We start from the raw sequence: 22,662 nt of genomic DNA, 5'->3' as shown, positions 1-22,662 counted from the left end.
TGATACTGAGGGTGCAAAGGAGAAGCGAAGAACAGCAAAGGGCTTTGCAATTATCTGCTCTTCTCCTTTGCACTTCTAACATCAGTGCACCCTTGTAAGTGGGTTGGTGAATGCAGCAAGCAGGGGCACAGCCCCTATTATATACAAATATTTCAGATTTTCAAGGAACTACAAAGCCGGGGGGGGGAGATTTAAAATTAACAATTGTATATTACTTTTGTACAGCACACCACACTGGCTATCATGTGCCATAGCATAGGTTCTTTCGCAGAACGAATGTATGGGGGTGTTCCTTCATAGATCTTCCCCAATATTACAAAGGTTCACAGAGTTTGATCTGTTTGTATAAGATACCATCCCATTCCTGAGTACTGCAATCCGAGTACTGCACTTTAAGGATGCAGACAAACTGGAACAGGTTCAGAGGAGGGCAACAAGGATGATCAGGGGACTAGAAACAAAGCCCAATGAGGAGAGACTGAAAGAACTGGGCATGTTTAGCCTGGAGAAGAGAAGACTGAGGGGAGATATGATAGCACTGTTCAAGTACTTGAAAGGTTGTCACGCAGAGGAGGGCCAGGATCTCTTCTCGATCGTCCCAGAGTGCAGGACATGGAATAATGGGCTCAAGTTGCAGGAAATCAGATTTTGACTGAACTTCAGGAAAAACCTCCTAATTGTAAGAGTGGTATGACAATGGAATCAATTACCTAGGGCCTGTTGCCTTGAATTCCATTAGCAGCAATGCTCTTCTTTTAAACTATAAGGCCATGTAGTTAGGACAGCGTTGGTACATTTTAGCTTCATAGGTCCTGTTTGACCCACTGGAACAAATTAAGGACCTCACTTGCATAAGGATTTATAAGGATTCTCCCCTCTGGGAATTTTTTATGTGAAGTGAGCTACATTTCCTTATTGAAGCTTTTTGATGTGATGTGCAGGTGGTTGGACTCGATGGCCTTATAGGTCCCTTCCAACTCTACTATTCTATGACTCTATGGTTTAATATTGGTATGCTGCTTTTCTAACAACCAAGTTGAGCTCAAAGCATCTCACAACAAAGTAAAGCATCTGCAAATAAAAACACTAATTTAAAAAAGCACACAATAAAAGTATAACAAATACAACACATTATCCAATATTAAGAGATCAAATTACAAATGAATCACATTGGACATATACTATGAATGCATAAAAGAACATAAGAACAGCCTGTTGGATCAGGCCAACTAGAAGCCCCTGGGAAGCCCGCGAGCAGGACCCGAGTGCAAGAGCACTCTCTGTTCCCGAGGTTTCCAGCAACTGGTATTCCTATCAATCCCATTTCAGCAAACTGAACCATCAAATCAAGCTGTCCCTCTCTCTCAGCTATTCAGACCCCTCCCATCTTTCACCTGGGAGACAGATGGTATATACTTCACTTGTTAACATGGTTTCTCCTCTTTTTGAATTACTGGATGAAGAAATCTGTTTTCTTCAGAAGGTCTCTCAGCACTGCAAGCATTTTCTTTACATTTCTCGCCTATGTGTATTTTCTGATCGGAAGTGAAAATTATCTTGCAGCTAAAGCTCTTTCTATATGCCAAGCATTTATACGGTTTCTCGCCTATATGAATTTTCTGATGGGAAGTGAAAATTATCTTGCAGCTAAAGCTCTTTCTATATTCCAAGCATTTATACGGTTTCTCGCCTGTATGAATTTTTTGATGGGAAGCGAGGCTGATCTTCTGACTGCAGCTCTTTCCGCATTCCCAGCACTTAAATGGCTTCCCCTATCTTTGTGGTGTTTGCAGTGGGATTTAGATTTTCTTTTAGAAATGAGACTTTTCCATTAACCAAAAGGTTAACTTTGTTTCTTTTATATGTTTTTTTCAAACCGGCGTTTCATGGCAGTCCTTGTCCTGATAAGCAGAGAATTATATAGTTCATTTCCTCTATGAATTCTTTTATGAGCAGTGGAATGCATCTTTTGACTGAAGCTCTTTCCACATTCCAAGCATTCATATGGTTTGTTGCCAGTATGAAGTTTTTTATGATTAGTAAGAGATATCTTGTGACTGAAGCTCTATCCACATTCCAAGCATTTATAGGGTTTCTCCCCAGTATGAGTTCTTTGATGCAAAGTGAGAGATATTTTGTGACTGAAGGTCTTTCCACGTTCCAAGCATTTATACGGTTTGTCCCCAGTATGAATTCTTTCATGGGTAGTAAGTTTAAAACTAGAAGGGAAGCTCTTTCCACATTCTAAGCATTTGTATGGTTTCTCTCTTGTATGAATTCTTTGATGGAAAGTAAGGTGATCGCTGCGAAGGAAGCTCTTCCCACATTCCAAGCATTTATAGGGTTTCTCCCCAATATGAATTCTTTGATGCAAAGTGAGAGATATCTTGTGACTGAAGCCCTTTCCACATTCTAAGCATTTATATGGTTTCTCCCCAGTGTGATTTTTTTTAATGGAAAGTAAGTTTAGAATGGGAAGGAAAGCCCTTTCCACATTCCATGCATTTATCTGGGATCTCCCCAGTATGAGCTATTTGATGATTAGTCAGAGATGTCTTGTGAATGAAGCCCTTTCCACACTCCAAGCATTTATTTGGTTTGTCCCCATTATGAATTCTTTCATGGGTAGTAAGCTTAGAACTGGAAGGAAAGCTCTTTCCACATGCTATGCACTTGTAGGGTTTCTCTCCTGTATGAACTCTTTGATGGGAAGTAAGGTGATCACTGCGAAGGAAGCTCTTTCCACATTCCATGCATTTATAGGGTTTCTCCCCAGTATGAATTCTTTGATGCAAAGTGAGAGATCCCTTGTGACTGAAGCCCTTTCCACATTCTAAGCATTTATATGGTTTCTCCACTGTATGAATTCTTTGATGGGAAATAAGGTGATCACGGCGAAGGAAGCTCTTTCCACATTCCAAGCATTTGTAGGGTTTCTCTCCTGTATGAATTCTTTGATGGGAAGTAAGGTGATCACGGCGAAGGAAGCTCTTTCCACATTCCATGCATTTATAGGGTTTCTCCCCAGTATGAATTATTTGATGCAAAGTGAGAGATGTCTTGCAAACGAATCTCTTTCCACATTCTAAGCATTTACATGGTTTCTCTCCAGTGTGTACTCTTTGATGCAAAGTAAGAGAGAAATATCTACTGAAGCTCTTTCCACATTCCAAGCATTTGTACGGTTTCTCCCCAGTATGAATCCTTTCATGGATAGTAAGTTTAGAACTGGAAGAAAAGCTCCTTCCACATTCCAAGCACTGATATGGCTTCTCCCCTTTGTGGATTTTGCAGTGGGCTTGACATTTTCTTTTAGAACTGAGACATTTCCAATAACCAAAAGAATTCCTGTTTTTGTTTCTTTTGTCTGCTTTTTCTCGCATTGCAATTTCATAGCCCACGCTGCCCTGAGAAGCAGAGGATTCATTCATCCTCTTCTCTTCTGCGTCAGTTTTCCTTCTCCCCTCTCCCCTCTTTTTAGATCTGTCTCTTTCCCGTGCCTCTTTCCCATGTAGTTCTCCCTCATTCTTGGCTTCCCATTCATCACCATCTGCAGCGAAGAGAGAAACTGATAAGAGGCTGAGGAAGAAATGGAGCTTCAAATCATTAAACCGCTTCAACAGATAAAGGAAAAACACCAGCCGCGTCTGCTTTAATCTAGATTCCTACCTTGAGCAGGGGATTGGACTTGATGGCCTTATAGGACCCTTCCAAATCTATGATTCTAAATATTCTTTTGTTCTATACATACACACACACTCCATATATTTTGGCTATGCTAAGGTTGAAGCAGATACATGTTATCAGTGGTGGCAACAAGTACCTGAAGGACGTAAACATCATCAGGTTACAGGGGCTCAGCTCATAGCTGTGAGTTTTAAACAGACAAAGTGTCACAGGGGCATTTGAGGCTTTCCTGGTCACCTGAGCCATTATAGCAACATGGCTGGGGGGAATATAGGAAGGACACGGCATTGCTACAGTTACTGGTGTAAAGGCAGTAAACTGTGTCCCCCTCTGCTAATAAATAAAAGTGAGTTAGTGAGGTGAAGGGGCATGACCCTTTCCCCAACTATTCTGAAACTTTTGAAATGATCTGGCCAGTTTAAACCAGTCTGGCCATTGTTTAGAAGGGCATAACGAGGACATGCATTCAGAGAGAAAACAATAGATAGCTGTCCATTCAAGGTAAATGAAGTGGGGTAAGAATCCCAGATGAAGTAGGTGGCACTACATCAGAATATTCAGGAGCATTGACTTCCCGGAAGGAGTGCTGGCTGGTGATTGTCTCTGAGAGAGCTCTATCTCAGAGGAAGCTTATTTCAGTTAAAAGCCAGTCAAGAGGAATTTTTGACTGGCGTAAATGTTCTCCAAGATAAAAGGGGAACCGAAGATTATCCACGGAACTCCGTCGAGCTGTAGATTGCTAGATTTGATCAGGAATCCCCTGAGATAAGAAGGCTTTTCTAGCAGCGGAAGACTGAGTCTGGATTTCCAACAGGCTGTGCTGAAAGTAAGCGAGACTTTTTTTCTTTCTCTTTTAAAAACGTTTTTAATGAGCTAGCCTCCTTCTGTCTAAATCTTATCAACTAACTTAAATTACTATCGTAAAAGAGACTTGTTTACGAATCGGCAACTCAGAAACTTGGGTGAGTCACACTTTTTTCGTATTATACAAAGGTAAGGAAGAAGGGAGCAATTCAAAGAACTTGCTTTATTTTTTATGACAAAAAGCTGGCTTAAAGCTGGAATTACAAAGATTAAACGGATAAGAGGCAACTTATTAGATAAGATGATTTGATTATTTGAAGGAAATATATCTGAGAATATTTTTTTTTATTTTGGATTTAATTTTTTTTTTTGAACGAATCTGCTGTTCGTGTATCTTATTAACTGCTGGATGCTGAGAACTGGAATTGTTTTACATTCCTGAATGTGCTGGAGATAAGAACTGTGTTGGTTAAACAGGCCTGGAATATTAACTTTTTTGTTGCTGGGAGAAAAGAAACTGTTTGCCTCTACATTGGCTAATAATAGAAAAGGTTTTTTTTTTTCAAGAATGACAACTAGGAAAACAGCCAAAGTTTTGGAGAGAAGAGTTTCAACTGATACACAGGAAGGGATGGACATGTTCCAGAAAATTATGGAGGGATTTAGTGATTTTAAACAAGAGTTGAAACAAGAGATGAAACAGGACAGACAACAACTTAAAGATGAATTTTGCAATATGAAAAAGGATTTTAAAGATTTACAAGATTATATTAAAACAGAAGTGGGTGAGATTAAAAATAACATTGGGCAATTAACACAGGATGTAAAAAATGTTAAAGATAAGGTGCAAACCTTAGAGAATAGAATAGATATTACAAATATGGAATTGGAAAAAAATTTGGACTATATTGCTGTTATGGAACTTAGAGATAAAGAACATTGCTTGAGATTCCGTGCAATTCCTGAGGAAACAGGTGAAGATATCAGAGAGAAAATTGTTAATGTTTTGGCAAAATCCTTCGACAGGAACGAAGATCGGATGGAATTTGAAATAGACAAAGTTTATAGAATTAATTCCAGATATGCAACAATAAAAAAATCCCAAGAGATGTGCTTGTTTATTTTTTAAAAAAGAGGACCAGAGATATGGTTTTGCAACATCATTTTAACAATGTCTTCAAAATTGACGGTAAAGAAATACAGGAGATGAAGGAAATTCCTGTTAGGCTTCTATGTAAGAGAAAAGATTACGCTTTCTTCACAGAAAAACTTAAACAATGTAAAATTCAATTTAGATGGGATGTTCCAGAGGGAGTGATTTTTACATTTAGACAACAGAAGTATTGATTAAATACCGTTCAAAAAGCAAGGGATTTCTTGAGAAAAGCTTCAAAAGACATGGAAGAAGATAAACTCAAAGATATGGATATAATTCCTGGGAAACAAAGTCAACAGAAACAGGTAGAGGAAGAAAAGGATGATGATGGATCAAAGGGAGCAACAGGCACAGACTTTTCTAAAATACATGCTTAAAAATGGATTACAAGTATCTAACTTGGAATATAAATGGAGCTAATTTGTCGCAGAAGAGAAAGAAAGTATTTCATTATTTGAAAAAATTAAAATTGGATATAATTTGTTTACAAGAAACTCATATTAAGAAGAAAGATTCTAAATATTTAATTTGTAAAAATTTGGGTGAAGAATTTATTTCGGCAGGATTCAAAAAAATGGTGTGGTTCTTTATATTAATTCACAATTGTCTCCTAAATTGATATTATTGGATGATAGTGGCAGATTTGTGGGAGTTGAAATCACCATTCAGGGTACAAAAATGTTGATAGTGGGCATTTATGCTCCTAATGAAGATAAAACAAGGTTTTATACTGGACTTATGGAAAAACTATCAGAGTTTGCATATGATCATTGGTGTGTCATGGGTGATTGGAATGGGGTAATTTCACCAAAAATGGATAGACTTTCTGAGAAAAATATTAAAGAGACACAGGGCAAATTGCCGAAGATCTGTTTCGAATTGATGGAAAATTTAGAATTGGTGGATGCTTGGAGATATATAAATGACAATGCAAAGGAATTTACTTACTTTTCAGAAAGACATAAAACATTTTCAAGGATTGATATGATTTGGATGTCTAAAAATTTAGTGAAAGATATTTCCAAGATGGATGTGTTACCAAAAACCTTTTCGGATCATAATCCAGTGATATTGACTTTAAAAAAAAAAAATCTTGGATTTAGATGGAGACTAAATGAATCTTTATTACAGAATGATAAAATAGTGCAGGAATGTAAGAAGAAATTAAAAGAGTTTTTTGAACACAATTTACATAAAGGAACAGATGAAAATATTGTTTGGGATACAAGTAAAGCATTTATGAGGGGATATTTTATTAAATGTAATTCTGAATTAAAAAAGAAGAAACAACAGAAAATGCAATTGATCTTGGAAGAAATAAAACAAAAAGAGGAAGAATTGAAAAAGAATCCAACTAAAGCTTCTACTGTAAATCAAATTAAAATGTTACAGAAACAAGTGTCAATGTTGACAGTTAGAAAAATTGAAAGGAAATTAAATTTTGCTAAACAAAGGACTTTTGAATTTGCAAATAAACCGGGGAAATTGCTAGCATATAAATTAAGAAAAGAACGACAAAAAAATCTTATTTTAAAGATACAAGAAGGAGATGAGATGTTGACAGACAATTTAAAAATCCAAAGGGTTTTCCATCAATATTATTCAACTTTGTACAAGTGTCAGGAAATTCCCTCAGAAAAAATAGAAGAGTATATATCCAAACAGAATTTGCCCAAAATTACAGATCTTCAGATACAAGCTATTAATGGTCCTATTACGTCAAGAGAAATATCTGAGGCTATAAGTAAAATTAAATTAGGAAAGGTGCCAGGACCGGATGGACTATCAGCAATGTATTACAAATGCTTGGAGGAGGAACTTTTACTACCTTTACAGTTTACAATGAATTCTATTTTACAAGAGGGGAAGATACCGGATAGTTGGAAAAATGCCAATATAACATTAATACCTAAAGAGGAGCAGGATTTAACTAAAACAAAAAATTATCGGCCAATGTCTTTACTGAATAATGACTATAAAATTTTTACAATGATTTTGGCTGAAAGAATGAAAATAATATTGCAACAATTTATTCAGGAAGATCAAGCGGGGTTTTTACCTAAAAGACAACTACGTGATAACGTCAGGAATATTTTGAATGTGTTGGAATATCTAGAACAACGAAATGACATACAAGCTGCTTTGATTTTCTTGGATGCTGAGAAAGCATTTGATAATTTGAATTGGAAATTTATGTTTAAGGTTCTAGAGCAAATGGACTTTGGAGATAATTTTATAAAATGGATTAGATCGATTTATACATCACAGAAGGCACAGATAATTGTCAATGGGGATTTAACGGACTCATGTGAAATACAAAAGGGTACAAGACAGGGATGTCCATTGTCCCCCCTTCTATTTATTCTGGTTTTAGAAGTGCTGCTTAGAGACATAAGGCAAGGCAAAAGGATTTCGGGAATAAAGATAAAAAAAGAGGAATATAAATTGAGAGCATTTGCTGATGACTTGATAATTGTATTAGAAAATCCCTTGGAAGGAATCAAAGTATTGATGGATAAATTAGAAGAATTTGGACCATTAGCAGGATTTAAGATCAATAATAAAAAAACGAAGATGCTGGTGAAAAATTTATCTTTAAGAGATCAAAAAGAGTTAATGGAGAAGATAGATTTTAAAATAGAAGAAAAGGTGAAATATTTAGGTATTATGACAAATAAAAATTCAAAGTTGTTTCATAATAATTATGAAAAACTATGGACAGAGATTAAGAAAGATTTGTTAAAATGGGATAAATTACAGTTGTCATTAATGGGTAGAATATCTGTAATAAAAATGAATGTATTGCCGAGAATGATGTTTCTATTTCAAACAATACCTGTCATATCCTCTGATCTACCTTTCAAACAATGGCAAAAAGATATTTCTACATTTGTTTGGCAGGGGAAAAAAACAAGAGTTAAATTTAAATTATTACAAGACGCCAAAGAAAGAGGAGGGCTGGGATTACCAAATTTGAGACTTTATTTTGCTGCTTGTTGCTTAGTCTGGATAAAGGAATGGATTCTATTGAGGAATAAAAGATTATTGGATTTGGAGGGTCACAACATGAAGTGGGGATGGCATGGATATCTATGGTATGATAAAGTAAAAGTTAATGTGGATTTTAATAATCATTTTATAAGACGTCCTTTGTTGAATATATGGAATAAATACAAAACAAGGTTTTTTTCGAAAATACCACTATGTGTTTCAAGTCAAGAAGCATTTTATAGAAGAGAAATGGCTGGAAAAGAGAAATGGTTAACTTACCAAGAACTATTAGAAAATGTGCATGGTGAATATATAATGAAAGAGAGAGAACAACTAATAAAGGAAGGATATAGTTCACAATGGTTTGCCTATTTACAATTGTTAGAAAGATTTAAAATGGACAAGAAAATGTATGGGTTTGAAATAAATAAATCTCATTTTGAAATAGGTTTGTGTACAAATGATGAATGCATAATTGCAAAAATGTATAAATTTTTATTAAAAATGGACATGGAAGAAGAACAAGTAAAAGAGTGTATGATTAAGTGGGCAAAAAATTTTGGTTATAATATACAAATGGATCAATGGGAAAATATGTGGAAAAAAGGTCTGAAATTTACATTATGCTATAATCTTAAAGAAAATTTTTATAAAATGATGTATCGTTGGTATATGACTCCAGAAAAGTTGTCAAAAATGTATAGTAATGTTTCTAATGTATGTTGGAAATGTAAACAACAAGAAGAATCTTTTTATCATATGTGGTGGTTGTGTAAACAGGCAAAATTATTTTGGGCACAGATAGGTAGGATGATGCAAAAATTCTTAAAGATAAATATTCAATCAAAACCAGAATTTTTTTTATTGGGTTTTATGGATAAACAAAAGGAAAAGAAATATGGAAGAATAATATTATATATGATCACGGCAGCAAGATTACTATATGCACAAAAGTGGAAAATGGAATCGATACCAACAATGGAAGAATGGCTATTGAAATTAATGGACTTAGTTGAGATGGACAAATTGACATGTCTTATTAGAGAAAAATCGACAGATACATTTCTTAAGGAATGGAAGCCTCTTTTGGACTTTTTGTTGAAAGAAAAAAATGAAAAGATGATAATGGGATTTGAAGATTAATTAAGATAGACTTTGGAAAAAAGTGAATTTCGTATGTTCTAGGAGACAGGTTTGATATATATTATATACTTATAGCTGATCTGTAACAAATCGGAAGTCAAGTTTTTCTTTTTATTTTTTTTTCTGTTGTATTGTTGTATTTGTATTTGTTTTTATAAAAATTTGAATAATAAAAAAAATTATTATAAAAAAAAAAAGAATATTCAGGGGCATTACATGAAGAAATATTGGAATTTCAAACAGATATTGCGCTCCAACGTGGAGCCTTACCAAGACAGGCCAGAGTCCCACAATTCTCCTCCATGACTTCCTTGTGCAGAGCTCTCTGGTCAGGAGCCAGCAGGGCCCACTCCTCTTCCGTGAAACACACAACCACATCCTCAAAGACCACTGGATCCTAAAAGAAAACATTTCCTTATCCTACATAGCATGTCCTCCGTGGGGCAGAGTGGTAAGAGGCGGTAACGCAGCTGAAGCTCTGCTCACGGCTGGTGTTCGATTCCAAGGAAGTCGAATCTCTGGTAAAAGGGATCGAGGTCTACTCAGCCTTCCATCCATCCGTGGTCGGTAAAATGAGTACCCGGCATATGCTGAGGGGTAAATAAAGGCAGGGGAAGGAACTGGCAATCCCACCCCATATATACGGTCTGCCTAGTAAACGTCGCAAGACGTCAGCCTAAGAGTCGGAAATGACTCGCACTGTAAGTGCAGGGACACCTTTACATTTTACATAGCATGAAGATGATCTACAACCTACATGGAGAAGTGAGTTAAAGTGAGGTGGCTGGTTGTTATTCTGAGGCCTGAAATCTGTTTATATGGGATTTACAGCTTTATAGAAGACAGCTGTGAGACAAGCAAAGAGGAAGAGATACATTCAGGCCAAGGGAGGGGAGCAGGGGGGACAGAGGCACCCAGCCTGCCCCCAGCCTGTCCCCCTACTGAGTCTTCCCCTACCTGATCCGGGGCGACAGCAGCAGCTTCCCCTCCACCACAAAGAGGAGATGGTTCAGTAGATCTGGCCGACATCATTCCACTCCCTGCAAGAAATAATATGTGCCCGGAATCCATTAATATATGTGTGTCTCAGAGTTTAAGTGATATATGTCTAACTGGCCATGGCTCTTATCTGTTGGGTGAGTCTCTGATGTTTATTCAGTTTATATTTCAGTTGGGTGATAAAATATCTCCCCCAACATACCTCTTGGCCACAAATCAAAGTGCTGGTTCAAAATTGCGATGTTATATAAATAAGATCTGTGGAAAAGGCTGGAGACAAGGTCAAAGGAGTCAAAAGTAACAGAGAGAGACCAAATGAAATGCACCCCATTAATCCTTACCCAGCGGCCTCTGTCTGGTCTCTGATAGAGTCCTCTCTGCCCCAGGGAAATCAGTTCCTATTTCTGTAAAGAGACACTTTTCCTGAAATAGCAATAAGAACCAAAGTCATCTAACAGGGAGAAGGAATAGAAAATGACTGACATAGATAAAACCCTTTGGAGGTACTGAATCTCAGGTGCAGCCAACATGGTGCCCTCCAGATGTTGATGGACTCCAACTCCAGCTACTGCCAAAATGATGAATGGTCTGCAATGATGGGAGTTTTACTACAACATCTGGAGGGCACCATGTTGGCTTTCCCTGACCTAGATGAAACCCTCTCACCTCCTGCTGTTCCTGCTTCTTCTCCTCTGCCTGGCTCAGGAGGAATCCTTCGGCCAGGGCCACCGCCTGGGAAGTGGTCTCCGCTCCACATTCCCTCACCCAGCTCGCCATCTTTGGTGAAAGGATCCTCAGGAACTGCTCCAGGATCACCAGGTCCAGCATCTGGTTCTTTGTGAGTCGCTCTGGCTTCAGCCACTGACAGCAAAGAAGATGGAGTTGACTGCAAGCCTCTCGGGGCCCCACAGCCTCCTGGCAGTGGAAATGCCTGAACTGCTGGCACTGGACACCTGAGCTGACGGGATTCTCCCTCAAGATCTTCTGCATGTTTCTCCCCGATTCCTCCCCATGGGTCCCAGTCTTGATGACATCAGGCTTTCTTCCTGCTTCAGGGGCAACCGAATCTGGCTTTTCCATCTTTGATCTGTGGGTAAGAAGATGCAGCATCTGTCCTGCTGATCTAACCCTCACAACTCTGTCTCTCCTGTTCATTCTCCCTCTCTTGGCCTTTCACTGAGCCCTCATCCCTTTTGTTACTTGTGTCCTTTTTTGGGATTATTTTCTGGGTTCTGAAGTACTGTACCAAAGGAGGAGAATCACTTACTGTATGAACCAACATTTGGTTTTAGAGAGCCACGGAGATCATTATGCCTAGCTGGAGGACCAGGAAGAATGCTGGCGAAGCATCCTTGAACGTGAGGATTATGAATATGAGAAAGAATATGGGGATTATTCTTCCTAACAAATACTCTTTGAGATAAACCCAGTGATGGGACCTATATCTTCCTTTGAAGATGGGCGCCTGGATGATTGATAGCTCTCTTATAGCAGCTCCAGAGGGGCCCTGAGAGGAGCATGATCCTGAATACCCCCTATTCTTATTTAAAAAAAAAAAAACCAAAGAGAGAACTTTTTTGGGGAAGGACCATAATTTTGTGGTAGAGCAGCTGCTTTGCATGCAGAAGGTCCCAGGTTCAATCTCCAGCATCTCCAGGTAGGGCTGGAAAAGACTCCCTGCCTGTAATAGTGGAGAGAAGCTGCCAGTCATTATAGACAATACTCAGCCAGTTGGTCAACAGTCGGACTCATTATAAGCGAAGAAGAAGAAGAAGCCGCCGCCGCTGCCTTTTTGGTATTTTGGATTCTTTGGCTAATAATTCTTTGGTACAGAACGTAGCAGTGCGCCTGATCAAAGGCAGCCGCTGGCGAGATCACATCACTCCAGTGCTAAAAGAGTTGCACTGGTTACCAGTTGCTTGCCGGGCCCAATTCAGGGTGTTGGTTTTGACCTTTAAATCCCTACACGGATTTGGCCCAGTCTATCTGAAGGAGCGCCTCCAGTATCATCAGCTATGCTGCCCAACAAGATCAGCCTCAAAAGACCTTCTCTCCATCCCATCAGTCAAAACAGCCAGACTGGTGAGGACTAGGGAGAGGGCTTTTTCAATTGTGGCCCCCACCCTGTGGAACTCTCTCCCAAATGATCTCTGCCATGCCCCTTCTATGATGAGCTACAACCGGGCCTTGAAGACCTGGCTCTTCAGGCAGGCTTTTGGGGTGGGCTAGATTTTATTATCATTGTTTTCAGATTTTTAATGTCTAATGTATTTGTATGTCTATTTTGTACGTCGCCCAGAGTGGCTGGTTATCCAGCCACTCTGGGCGACTAATAAATTCAAATTCAATAAATAATAATAATCCAGACATTGTCATCAAACTGGCTGACAAGGGTGGAGCTGTAGTGATTTTAATTAAAACGGAATACTGTCAGGAAGCGTTACGCCAGCTGAGAGATTCTAATTATAAACCTACAGATAAAGATCCTACCAGAGAAATGCAATTTGTCATAAAGACACTATCTCTATGGGCTATATTGATCAGAGCCTAGGTCAATGTCTTACCAAGGATTTTCCTAGGACTCCTGTTTTTTATATCTTACCTAAAATACATAAGGAAGGTTTTCCACCTCTTCTCTAACCTTCCCTAAGGAAGGTTTTCCACTCATTGCCTCAGGCTCTGGCTCAGGGCTAGAACCACCAGCCCAATATCTAGATTCTTTTTTGATAGCTAATGTAGTACAAATAGCTTCTTACTTCAGATAGAAAACCTTTGTGTGGAAAATCACACGTGCTTAATTATGTTAGATGTGAATTCATTATGTATCTCCATACTACATAAAGGTGCTAGGTCAACTATTGAATATGTTTTAATGTCTCGTTCATCAGTCCATCTCACCTACACATTTTTTGTTGGATTTATTGGATATTATCCTAGAGAAAATTATTTTTGATTTCTTTTTTCAAATTAAGGGAGATTAGCTATGGGCTAATCTATACTTGACAGAGCTGGAGAACACCATCATCTTGAATCCTCTACGCAATCCCTTTAAAAACTATTTTGGGTATTATGCATGATACATAGATGACATTTTTATTTTATTTGCTGAGATTTCTAAGGTGGATGAATTTTTTGAGTGGGTTAATTTGACTGATGGCAATATTAAGTTCACGTGTCACATGGACCCTATGGAAATTCCTTTCTTGGATGTAATAGTATATATCTGAACAGGGTAGTTCATGACAGATGCTCTTGGAGGTCACTGATCCATAGGGTCGCCATAAGTCGTAATTGACTTGAAGGCATATAACAACAACAAAGAATATTCTTAGAGTGACAGGATATACAAAAGCCACCGACAGGAACTCATTGTTACGTTATCTCAGCAATCATCCAAAACAATTGGAAGTATAATTTGTCATATGGTCAATTCCTGCGTTTAACAAAGAACTGTACACTAGAACAGGTTTGTAACCTAGAAGCTGACCAATTTTCTCAGGACCCGTATAACAGGGGTTTCCCTAAATGGGTGGTACAAGAGTCTAGATTAAGAGCAGACAACATCAGTAGGCAGGCATTGTTTACAACTAGCTCAAAAACTAAAACAGATTGTTTTAGTCATTAAATTCAATCATTTAGCATACAAGATTGAACATATTGTTCAGAAACAGTGGCACGTGGTACAGGATCTGTTGGAGTGTCAACAACCCTTTATTTGGTTTTTGTGTGGCTTGTAATTTCACAGATGAATTAGTCCACTCAGATATTTTACATACACCACCTCGTTCACATGACCCCACTGGACATTCTAAGTGTGGCCACTGTGCTTGTTGCACTCAGTCCTTGGAAATCAAATAACTTATTCATCCATTTGACAATAGGAAGTTCATATTAAAGTTTTTTACTAGTTATAATTCATCCAATGTGATTACATTATACATTGGTTAGATCACCAGATCACTCAGACTAAGGATCACTGAACATAAGTCCAAGATTTGTAGTGGCAATCTAGAAGCTTCTTTAACTATAGATAGTGATTTAAAGTTTTTTGTAATAGAAAAAAATTCAACCTGTTCCTTACAACAGACTTTTGTTAGATCTGTTACTCTCTTGTAGGGAGGCTTTTTGGATACACGCACTAAACACAGCTGGTCTGAATGATAACCTGGACCTATCTGTATTCCTACAAATTCTCTGTAATTTTATAAACTTTTGTATCTGTGCTACTATTTCATAAAGATTGTTCTATAAAGATCTTATAAAAATTATTTATATTTTTGCATCGTTGTATCTGACCTTGTAAGACTATCAGACCCATTTCCCTTTTAAAAATGCTGTATTCCAGAGCCAGTCATTTCACTGTTGAGAAACACAGCTGTAGACAAAATGGGGTGTGAGTTCTTCTTGTTGTTATGTGCCTCCAAGTCAACTATGACTTATGGCGACCCTATGAATCAGTGACCTCCAAGAGCATCTGTCATGGACCACCCTGTTCAGATCTTGTAAGTTCAGGTCTGTGGCTTCCTTTATGGAATCAATCCATCCTGTTTGGCCTTCCTCTTTTTCTACTCCCTTCTGTTTTTCCCAGCATGTTTCCCAGAGTGTTGAAGAAGCTAAGAGCAATGCCGTCAGGAGTCTAGACCAAGAAGCTGGACTCCGAGCAGGGGCACCCAAGGCGGGATGGTCAAAGCGGAGACACCAGACTAAGATGCATCCAAACTCAGAGGAAGGCAATGGTAAACCCCTTCTGAATATCTCTTACCATGAAAACCCTATGAACAGAGTGGCTTCTTATCTCCTATATAAGGCATCATCCAACTTATTTCTTCAGGCATTTGAATTTTTTTCTGTGAAATTTTCACCCACTAGTTTGTGGTTTGTATTTATTTATTATTTAATAAGTATAATTTTTGATATGGCTTATTATCTGATATTGACTTTTCATTTTATTACTGCGGTTGAGGACATAACCACTGAAATTATTCAGGGGCACAGGATATAAATTCAGAAGAGCAAAATTACCACAGGCCTAACCACAAGTGCCAAAGACACTTGAAGAGAGACACTGCTTACAAGTGCCTGTACGCTAATGCTAGGAGCCTCCGAACCAAGATGGGAGAACTGGAGTGCTTGGTCTTAGAGGAGAGCATTGATATAGTGAGCATAACCGAGACCTGGTGGAATGGAGAAAACCAGTGGGATACGGTTATCCCTGGATATAAACTATATCGGAAGGACAGGGAAGGACGTATTGGTGGCAGAGTTGCTCTATACGTGAAAGAAGGCATTGAATCCAGCAAGCTCCAAACCCCAAAAGAGGCAGACTCCTCCACAGAATCGTTGTGGGTGGTGATACCGTGCCCCAGGAGGGACTTAATACTGGGAACGATCTATCGTCCCCCTGATCAAAATGCTCAGGGAGACCTGGAGATGAGATATGAAATTGAGGAAGCATCCAAACTAGGAAATGTGGTAGTAATGGGTGACTTCAACTACCCGGACATAGACTGGCCGCATATGTGTTCCAGTCATGACAAAGAAGCAAAGTTTCTAGATATTCTAAATGACTATTCCCTAGACCAGTTGGTCATGGAACCGACCAGAGGGACGGCAACCCTGGACTTAATCCTCAGTGGGGACCGGGACCTGGTGCGAGATGTAAGTGTTGTTGAACCGATTGGGAGCAGTGACCACAGTGCTATTAAATTAAACATACATGTAACTGGCCAATTGCCAAGAAAATCCAACACGGTCACATTTGACTTCAAAAGAGGAAACTTCACAAAAATGAGGGGATTGGTAAAAAGAAAGCTGAAAAACAAAGTCCAGAGGGTCACATCACTCGAAAATGCTTGGAAGTTGTTTAAAAACACTATATTAGAAGCTCAACTGGAGTGCATACCGCAGATCAGAAAAGGTACCGCCAGGGCCAAGAAGATGCCAGCATGGTTAACGAGCAAAGTCAAGGAAGCTCTTAGAGGCAAAAAGTCTTTCTTCAGAAAATGGAAGTCTTGTCCGAATGAAGAAAATAAAAAAGAACACAAACTCTGGCAAAAGAAATGCAAGAAGACAATAAGGGATGCTAAACAAGAATTTGAGGAGCACATTGCTAAGAACATAAAAACCAACAACAAAAAATTCTATAAATACATTCAAAGCAGGAGACCATCTAGGGAGACAATTGGACCCTTGGATGATAAGGGAGTCAAAGGTGTACTAAAGAACGATAAGGAGATTGCAGAGAAGCTAAATGAATTCTTTGCATCTGTCTTCACAGAGGAAGATATAGGGCAGATCCCTGAACCTGAACTAACATTTGCAGGAAGGGATTCTGAGGAACTGAGACAAATAGTGGTAACGAGAGAGGAAGTTCTAAGCTTAATGGACAATATAAAAACTGACAAATCACCGGGCCCGGATGGCATCCACCCGAGAGTTCTCAAAGAACTCAAAGGTGAAATTGCTGATCTGCTAACTAAAATATGTAACTTGTCCCTTGGGTCCTCCTCCGTGCCTGAGGACTGGAAAGTGGCAAATGTAACGCCAATCTTCAAAAAGGGATCCAGAGGGGATTCCGGAAATTACAGGCCAGTTAGCTTAACTTCTGTCCCTGGAAAACTGGTAGAAAGTATAATTAAAGCTAGATTAACTAAGCACATAGAAGAACAAGCCTTGCTGAAGCAGAGCCAGCATGGCTTCTGCAAGGGAAAGTCCTGTCTCAGTAACCTATTAGAATTCTTTGAGAGTGTCAACAAGCATATAGATAGAGGTGATCCAGTGGACATAGTGTACTTAGACTTTCAAAAAGCGTTTGACAAGGTACCTCACCAAAAGCTTCTGAGGAAGCTTAGCAGTCATGGAATAAGAGGAGAGGTCCTCTTGTGGATAAGGAATTGGTTAAGAAGCAGAAAGCAGAGAGTAGGAATAAACGGACAGTTCTCCCAATGGAGGGCTGTAGAAAGTGGAGTCCCTCAAGGATCGGTATTGGGACCTGTACTTTTCAACTTGTTCATTAATGACCTAGAATTAGGAGTGAGCAGTGAAGTGGCCAAGTTTGCTGACGACACTAAATTGTTCAGGGTTGTTAAAACAAAAAGGGATTGCGAAGAGCTCCAAAAAGACCTCTCCAAACTGAGTGAATGGGCGGAAAAATGGCAAATGCAATTCAATATAAACAAGTGTAAAATTATGCATATTGGAACAAAAAATCTGAATTTCACATATACGCTCATGGGGTCTGAACTGGCGGTGACCGACCAGGAGAGAGACCTCGGGGTTGTAGTGGACAGCACGATGAAAATGTCGACCCAGTGTGCGGCAGCTGTGAAAAAGGCGAATTCCATGCTAGCAATAATTAGGAAAGGTATTGAAAATAAAACAGCCGATATCATAATGCCGTTGTATAAATCTATGGTGCGGCCGCATTTGGAATACTGTGTACAGTTCTGGTCGCCTCATCTCAAAAAGGATATTATAGAGTTGGAAAAGGTTCAGAAGAGGGCAACCAGAATGATCAAGGGGATGGAGCGACTCCCTTACGAGGAAAGGTTGCAGCATTTGGGGCTTTTTAGTTTAGAGAAAAGGCGGGTCAGAGGAGACATGGTAGAAGTGTATAAAATTATGCATGGCATTGAGAAAGTGGATAGAGAAAAGTTCTTCTCCCTCTCTCATAATGCTAGAACTCGTGGACATTCAAAGAAGCTGAATGTTGGAAGATTCAGGACAGACAAAAGGAAGTACTTTTTTACTCAGCGCATAGTTAAACTATGGAATTTGCTCCCACAAGATGCAGTAATGGCCACCAGCTTGGACGGCTTTAAAAGAAGATTAGACAAATTCATGGAGGACAGGGCTATCAATGGCTACTAGCCGTGATGGCTGTGCTCTGCCACCCTAGTCAGAGGCAGCATGCTTCTGAAAACCAGTTGCCGGAAGCCTCAGGAGGGGAGAGTGTTCTTGCACTCGGGTCCTGCTTGCGGGCTTCCCCCAGGCACCTGGTTGGCCACTGTGAGAACAGGATGCTGGACTAGATGGGCCACTGGCCTGATCCAGCAGGCTCTTCTTATGTTCTTATGTTTGTAAGGCAACAGGAAAATTTATTGTATTATTGATGTCTTTCCACAAACAAATTTAGTTGTGAGGTGATTAATTGCATGTTATACTTTTTCAAGATTTAATCTTGGGACAGATTCCAGATGAAAGAAATGTGCAGATGTGGATTTGCAACTGGATATAGTCTTAGGACATATTCCTGAAGAAAGAAATGTTTTGTCAAGAATTTAAGGCAATAATCCCAACACAAGTCTCCATTTTCCATCTGAGGAAGTACGAAACAAGATGCCATCCAGGAGATCATGTTAACAACTGGAACATTTGGACAACTATGTTTATGTAGTAGCTTATCAATGATTTATTATCTTTTCATGTTTTGGTTCTTTCTTGCCCATATTATCTTAGTTCTCATTAACAGCACTTTATGCTTGCCTATTGCTTCCTGTATTGATTTCTTCTTTTTTGCTCTCACACTGAGGACCTTCCTCTTGGTTTGGTTGCTAATTATATCTCACTCAGTATAAGGCAGTTTCCTATATTCGCTGACTTATCTCTGTGATTTATTCAAGCCTCTGCTGGAACACAGAATATTTGTTTAATTGGGAATGAAATGTCATTCTGATCCAATGATGTCTTTGGTAATGAACTGCCTCCTTGCAGAGCCAGGAGTTAGCAATGTTGTTGTGTTATAATTAAACTGGAACACTGCAGTTCCTGGAGGTTATGACCGAGAAGAGAATCCAACATTTTGGAACTGGCATAAATTAATGAACTAATTAATGAATTAATTTACCTTCACCACAGCCGGCATGAATGACGGGGCTATGGACACAGAGGTGGCTGCCCTGGAGGCACTTGGATGGCTATCTTAACCTATTTACACTTTTAACACAAGAGGGTTGTTTGCTTTCAGTTGGGGTCTCCCGAGTTTGACTCATTTGATTAAAAGTTGCCAGTTTTCAATAGCACTTTCTGATGGACTGCCTTAAAGTCAATCCCAGCTTATGGCAACCCTATGAATAGGGTGTTCATGGTAAGCGGTATTCAGAGGGGGTTTCCCATTGCCTCCCTCTGAGGCTAGTCCTCCCCAGCTGGCTACAGCCTGCTCAGCTTGCCACAGTTGCACAAGCCAGCCCCTTCCTTGTCCGCAACTGTCAGCTGGGGACAACTGGGCTCCTTGGGACTATGCAGCTTGCCCACGGCTGCACAGGGGGCAGGGCACGTAACCCCTGAGCCACTCCCTGTGGGGATGATCTTTAGCTGGGCCTTGACACCCAGGAAATAGGAGCGGGGATTTGAACTCACAGACTCTGGACTCCCAGCCAGGCTCTCCTCCTCACTGTGCTATACCAACCTCAAAGGATCCCTTCTGCATCCCAAGGGTTGCATGTCTGAATGGGCATACGCGTGTCAGCCAGGAGGACTGATAACACCAGTCAGTGTGTGGGAAAGGGGTCACTAACAGACTATTTGGAAAAAAACCCACCCAAATTCAAAGTGCTGCACTAGCTTTGAGGAGAGAAGGGGGAGAAGCTATGCTCTCTGATTTAAATGGATAAGATGAACAGGCCTCCTATGTGCCCCCCTCCCTGTGGCCCTGGAACACCCTTCAATCAAATGTGCAAAGGGGGAAGGGGGGTCAGCAGGTTTCAGAGGGGACCACTGATGCAGTGCTTTGGGGAAAAGAGTGCCTACTTCCCCCCCAAGTGAGAACCCAGGCAGGAAGGGACTTTGGACAGCGGTGCTTTTCCTCTAGGAGACACAGACACACACACCCCATTCATTTCCTCTCTAGGGATTGAGTTCAGGTGATTTAATCCACTGATGTCTAGTATGCTGCTTCTGTACATGGAAGCTCCATTTCCCACCCAAAAGAGCTCCCATCATACACACCACCCATTTGCCCTGCCCCTAATTGAAACAAGACCGTCTCTCTTTTTTCTTCCCCCTTTCTTTCTTTTTCCATATGTTATTATGCAGACTCATCGGCCAGAGAAAAACACACCATATCTCCATCCAGCTTCAGTCTACCACCATTACATGAATGTGCTTGAGGATTAGATTGGGTAATGGCCTTGAGTGGCACAGGGAACTGATTTGATAGGGATAGGATAGAAATGGGGGTGCCACAGAATCTGATTGTCCTTATGTGCAACCTATACTCTGGACAAGAGGCTACTGTAAGGACAGAATATGGAGAAACAGATTGGTTCCTCACGTGAAAGGGGGTGAGACAGGGTTGTATTTTATCACCCTATTTGTTTAATGTATACGCAGAACATATCATATGGAAAGCGGGATTGGACCAAGATGAAGGAGGTGTGAAAATTGGAGGGAGAAATATCAATAATTTAAGATATGCCGATGATGCCATACTATTAGCAGGAACCAGTAATGATTTGAAATGAATGCTGATGAAAGTTAAAGAGGAAAGCACAAAAGCAGGACTACAGCTGAATGTCAAGAAGACTAAAGTAATGACAACAGAATATTTATGTAACTTTAAAGTTGACAATGAGGACATTAAACTTGTCAAGGATTATCAATACCTCGGCACAGTCATTAACCAAAATGGAGACAATAGTCAAGAAATCAGACGGAAGCTATGAGAGAACTAGAAAAGGTCCTCAAATGCAAAGATATATCACTGAACACTAAAGTCAGGATTATTCAGACCATGATATTTCCAATCTCTATGTACGCATTTGAAAGTTGGACAGTGAAAAAAGTGGGTAAGGGAAAAATCAGCTCATTTGAAATGTGGTGTTGGAGGAGAGCTTTGCACATACCATGCACTGTGAAAAAGACAAGTAATTGGGTATTAGAACAAATTAAACCAGAACTATCACTAGAAGTTAAAATGATGAAACTGAGGTTATCATACTTTGGGCACATAATGAGAAGACATGATTAACTAGAAAAGACAATAATGCTGGGGGGAAAAGAAGGGAGTAGAAAAAGAGTAAGGCCAAACAAGAGATGGATTGATTCCATAAAGGAAGCCACGGATCTGAACTTACAAGAGGTGAACTGGGTGGTTTATAACAGATGCTATTGGAGGTTGCTGATTCATAGGGTCGCCATAAGTTGAAATCGACTTGAAGGCACATAACAACAACAGGGCTTGGGCAGTAATAATAATAGTAGTTAAACATAATATATCCCGCCCTTCCTCCTGAAGAAATCTAGGGCAGCAAACAGAAACAAAACAATTTAACAAAACGAAGAAAAACACATTTGTCAAAAAATTCCAAAGGGCGATTACAATTCAAAATATTCTAAAATACAGTTTATAATGTTATAAACACAGTTTAAAATATTCTAAAACAGAGGTGAAATCATTCCTTCATGAGTGACCTTCAGCGTCTGACAGGAGACAGATGGGGCTGAGTGACAGTCAGAGGCTGTCAGGGTCTGGCTTAGAGATGGACGGAGCCGGCGTAGGGTCAGGTCCAGTTAGGACTGTGGCGCCTCCCTGGGCTATTCTGATCAAATGGATCAGTGCTGATCTCTTTTGTTTCCGTCCTCCCGTGCCTCACGCTCGGTTCCTGAGCAGGGAGGGAGGGAAATAGAGCATCACGTCAAGAGTCCGCCCAAAAACTCACATCTGGACCTCCGAGGGGAAGGTCCTGGCGGCAGCAAAGCACGGGGGGGTGGGGTTGGGAGGCGCTGCCTGTGGTGGCAGAGGCCTGCAAGGCCAGGACATTTGGCCTTTGAAAGGGAGCAGGGATGCACCGGGGGCTCGCCACCGAGGCTGCAGCGCTTGTGGGCGGGGGAGCCAGAAACAGCGTTCCTCCTAGGCAGGAAGTGACGTACAGGAGAGGGGAGGC

General features: G+C 40.0%; 1 pseudogene; it reads right to left on the bottom strand.

Annotated features, from left to right (window-relative positions):
- Positions 1-1,107: 1,107 nt before the first annotated feature.
- LOC133381401 (zinc finger protein 571-like) lies at positions 1,108-22,617 on the bottom strand (annotated as a pseudogene).
- Positions 22,618-22,662: the final 45 nt, after the last annotated feature.

Source organism: Rhineura floridana, chromosome 3 (genome assembly GCF_030035675.1).
Source record: "Rhineura floridana isolate rRhiFlo1 chromosome 3, rRhiFlo1.hap2, whole genome shotgun sequence".
Classification (NCBI taxonomy): domain Eukaryota; kingdom Metazoa; phylum Chordata; class Lepidosauria; order Squamata; family Rhineuridae; genus Rhineura; species Rhineura floridana.
Note: the sequence above shows the minus strand (reverse complement) of the source record. Positions and strands in the feature narration are given on the sequence as shown.